General features: G+C 41.4%; 1 protein-coding gene across 1 annotated transcript in view; it reads right to left on the minus strand.

Moving 5' to 3' along the window:
- The window catches only part of LOC125034672 (inactive tyrosine-protein kinase 7-like), a 23,600-nt gene that overhangs the window by 15,002 nt on the left and 3,598 nt on the right, over positions 1 to 5,000 (minus strand). The gene's annotated exons all lie outside the window — the stretch shown is intronic.

Below are 5,000 nucleotides of genomic sequence, written 5' to 3' on the forward strand. Positions count from 1 at the left end.
ATGAAAAAAGACGATCTGGCAACCGAGCGGAAGCAGTCGATTCAACGCCGCGCAAAAGCGAAATGTCGAGCCGTTTCCCATTCGATCAAAATCACGGAAGATTATACGCTTACATCTCTATAGCAAGTCATTATGGCCCCATTTTCGTGCAGTTGTCCTCATTCTGTTCGGGTTTGTGATGGACGAGTCGTTTTAGCGAAGCGAGGAGAGGACGACTGTTTCTGCGTTCGTTTGCGTGTGATTCGGGCTTCGTTTCGTCCGTTTGGTCTGTTTAGAATGAGTTAATATTGTGACTTATTTGTATGTGCTTTGTTTTCGTTTTTTGTTTTTGGGATGTGTGTGAGATTCGTTAATAACGCGACTCTATGAATGTTTTCTGTTCATTTTCTGTTAGTCTTTCTTTCCAAGGCCAGCGTAAATTTGAATCTATTGGTCGTGCAATATATAAGGGGCTTTGTGTACATCACGCTTTTTGCAACATAATGGTCCCACCTGCCGTCGAGCACAATAAGCGCAACAGAAACTAAACAATTTATTTGCTGAGAACATATACAACTCCCTGTGTGTTAAGTAAACCTCACTACTTCAGTCAGGAAACACTAAAGTATATACAGACTGTAATTTCATATTTGTGTATACCGTAATAGAAAAAAGAAAAAGGAAACAAAGAGAACGAGAAAAAAACGAAATAACGAAGAAAAGAAACATCCACCCATGTAACGAGACACGGATCTAACTGCCTCGTCTCCCGCCAGGGGGACAACCACGCCCAAACTACGGACTTTCTGTTCTGATAATTACCTAATTTTTCCCCCTTTCCCCACGCCCCTTCGGATACATCCCGACTGCGCAGGGCCTGGGGTAGATATATAAAGATCTTTTTTGTTTTGTTAATATCTTCAAATATGGTAGGAATTTCTTTCAGTTTATTCTTATTTTATTTTTGTTAGATACTACGGTTTTGTGAAATGGTAGTTTAGAATTGTTACCGAGTTAGGTTATGTGGGGAAACCTCTTATTTTTCGAAGCTTATAGAGTTTGCTTTAAGGCGGCTTAGAAATATCCGTATTTCTCTTTTTATTAACTCTGATATTTTTCGCTCAATCTTACACCATTCTTCCGTCATCAACGACGAAAATCTAATAAAACACTCAGAAAACATTTAATTTCTTTCACCTCTTTTCCCTCCTCGTAATTTATAAAGGTCACTCCTTCCACACCTCCCCCCCAAAAAAACAACAAAAAAAAACGCACATGAATTCCCCGAAATGCAAATATTCCTCATTACAATTAAGAACACAAAAAAAAAAAATAATAATAATAACTCTTAGGACTTCCATCCAGACATCTTCCATCTCAAAATCTTATCTCCTTCCAAAAAAAAACAAAAAACAAAAAAAAGACGCGAACGAATTCATTTTCCCCTCTTATTTCGGCCGCCCTCGTTTTCTCCTGAAGCTGAAATCACATTCCAGCTTCATTAACTATTCCTTTTACAACTTTTGACTTCGTAAAAGCAAATGTTTAGCCTCCCTTAATGTACCCAAGTCAGGTGCCTCGACTCCTGCCTTCTGAGAGACTACGCAATGGGGCTCCGGGCCGGACGGGAGGGCGCTGGCCCGCTTGTTAGGCCTTATTTTTGTCTCTTTCTCCTCTTCCTCTTTCTCTTCGAGTTTTCCTTCTTCTCCTTCTTCTTCGTTTTTTTATGTTTACTTCTCTGTTTCCTTTTTTATTATTATCATATCAATATGTTAATAGTAGTAGTAGTAATAGTAGTAGTAGTAGTAGTAGTAGTAGTATCATTATTATTATTATTATTATCATTATCATTATCATTATTATTATCATTGTTATAATTATAATTCTCATTTATTTTTTTCTTTCTCCTTTTTTCTTCTACTTCTTGTCCTCTTTCTCATCTTCTTCTCCTGCCTGTTCTTTTCCTGCTTCTTCATCTCCTTTTCTTCTTCCCTTTCTCAGTCCCCTTCTTCTTCTTGTATTATTTCTCATCTCCCTCTCATGCTACTTTTTCTTCTTCTTCTTCTTCTTCTTCTTCTTCTTCATCTTCTCCTCCTTTCTCTTCTTCCCTTTCTCTGTCTCCCTCTTCTGCTTCCTCGTCCTCCTCCTCATTACCTATCACCCTCCTCTTCTCATCCCAATTCTCACTCTCCCTCCCCAGTTCTATCCATCTATCTATTTATTTGTCTATCGACCCATCCATCCCTCTCTATAAGCATCCATCAATCTCCATTTTGCTTCTTTCCCGTGCCTTTGCCATGCGCCGTCAGCAATGCGGAAAAAAATCTCATCTCGGAATGGACGGGTTGCAGGGGAAAAAAAAAAAAAAATTAAATAAACAAATATTAAAAACAAACTCTTCTCTTTTTCACTGCTCCTATTAGTCCTTCTTTATTTCTTTATCTAACTCTCTAGCTGTCTATTTGCCTATCTATCTACCTGTCTGTCTATATCTCCCGGTATCCACCTGTCTGTATATTGCTCTATCTTTCTCTCTTTCTTTATATCACTCTTTCTTTGTTGTTTTTATCTGCTTATCTATTTTTTATTTCCCTGCCTTCTACTTCTTTCTGTCTTTCAATATATCTATCTGTCTATCAGTATTTCTATCCAATGCCTGTATATCTATATATCTGTGTATCTATCTATTGTCTATCTATCTGGCTATCTGTCTGTTTATCTATCTATCCATTGTCCAGCTATCTGTCTATCTGTTGTATATCTATCTATCCATCTATCTATCTATCTAATTATCTATCTATTGTCTATCTGTCTACCTATGTATTTATCTATCTGTCCGTTTATCTATCAACCTATTTACCTGTCTATTTACCTACCTATCAGTCAAAAAATAATACGAATAGATTTATCTGCATACGGTTTAAATTTCCTTGTTATACGTTATAAGGCAAACTTTAATATCGAAATGAAGAGAAAACAAAATTGTAAAAGTAAATGAAACAGCATTTAGTAAATTGAAAATAATCATCACCATTTGTGTTGCCTTTTTCTCTCATGAGTTCCGACCGTATATTAAAAAAAAAAAAAAAAAAAAAAAAAAAAAAAAAAAAAAAAAAACTACGGGTTCTCTTTAACGAAATGGCCCATTCACTCTCTTCCCCTCCCCCCCCCCCTCGTCCCCGCTCCTCCCCTCTCTTCTTCCCCAACCGTTCCTCATCTTCCTGTTCCTTCCTTTTACTACTCTCCCCTCTCTCCACCTTTTCCCCCATCCCCTCTCTTCACTCTTTCCTCTCTCTTTCCTCTCTCTGCTCTTTCCTCTCTCTCTTTCCCCTTTACGTCCTCTCCCCTCTCTCTATTCTTTTCCTCCTTTTCCCTCTCTCCACCCCTTTCCTCCTCCTCCTCTCTTCGCTCTTTCCCCCTCTCCCCTCTCTCCCCTCCCCCCTCTCCCCTTTTGTCATTCCCCTCTTTTGCTCCCTCTCCTCACCTCTGCCTTTCCCCTTGTTTTCTCTTCCCTAACTTCTCCCCAATAATCTTCCTTCCTCCCTCCTTGCCCCCCCCTCCTCCCCACTACCTTCCTTCCTCCCCTCTCATTTACTCCTCTTTCTCCTTTTTCCTCTGCCCATCCCCCACCTACCCTCGACGCCTCCCCCTCCCCAGCCTCTACCCTCTTCTTCCCGTATGAATCTCCCTTCCCTTCTTCCCTCCCTCGCCCCCTCCCCCTCTTCCTCCCTCCCTCTTCCTCCCTCCCTCTCCTTAACCCCTCATCTTCCCTTTGGGCCTTCCCCTCCCCAATTCCCTTCTCCCGCTCCCTTTAACACCCTCCCCTCCTCTCCTTCCCCTCACTCTCCCCACCTCCCGTTCTCCTCCCTGCTTCACACTCCCCTCTTTCCCCTTCTCCCCTTCCCCTCATTGTCCCCTCCTACCCTATCCTTTCTCCCTACCCTCTTCCCCCTTTCCCCTCCTCCCCTTCCTTCCCCTTCCCCTCCCCTCCCCCTCCCCCTCCCCTCCCCCCCTCCCCTCTTCCCTCTTTCCCCTTCTCCCCTTCCCCTCATTCTCCCCTCCTCCCCTACCCTTCCCCCTACCCTCTTCCCCCTTTCCCCTCCTACCCTTCCTTCCCCTCCTCTCCCTCCTTCCCCTCCCCTCCCCCTCCCCTCTTCCCTCCTCCCCCTCCTTCCCTTCCTCCCCCTCCTTCCCCTCGCCTCTTTCCCCTTTCCCCTCCTCCCCCTCCTTCCCCTCCCCTCCCCTCCCCACAGTACATTAAGGCGAAGCCCAAGATTACAGCTGTACTACCAGTACACAAGCCCCTCTCACCATCCATTATGTTAATTAATTCACTTCTTTCTTTCTTTATTTCTTTGCTTTTATATTTCCCTCTTCTGTGTTTTTCTTTTTTTCTTCTTCTTCGAATAAGAACAGTTTTTAAATTGGTTCCATTAAGACTTAGGAACTTCCTCTCTGGTGTTTAGTGCTTTTAGGTCTAATTACCTGATGAAAGTTCTTCATTTCCGTAAAGTAATGGGGTGAAATATGCTGTTCATGAGAACTTTTTTTTTTTTCAAAGAACGAGTTGTATTTTTACTGTTATCACTTTTATTATCAGCATTGTCATTATTACTTTTATTATCACTATCAGTTAACTCCTTTTATGTTATACCTGCTATATCATCATTATCATAATTATTATCATCGTCATCATCATAATCAACATTATCATCTTAATTATCATAATCTTCATCATCTTCATCACCACTAGCACCATCATCACCATCATCATCACCATCACCAACATCATCACCATCACCAACATCATCACCATCATCATTACCATCTCAGTATAAGCATTTTGGATGAAGGAAAATCGAGTAAAAATACATGAATAAACAAACACTTGCTCCCCATTAGTACATGTTCATTACCTATGCTCATAAGCTACGGCATTTGGAGAAAAAAAAATATCTGAGCGAAGGGGAGAGAGAAGATAAGACTGGATAAAAATGGAAAGATGAAAGGATTGGAAGCAA

This window comes from Penaeus chinensis, chromosome 18 (genome assembly GCF_019202785.1).
Source record: "Penaeus chinensis breed Huanghai No. 1 chromosome 18, ASM1920278v2, whole genome shotgun sequence".
NCBI lineage: Eukaryota > Metazoa > Arthropoda > Malacostraca > Decapoda > Penaeidae > Penaeus > Penaeus chinensis.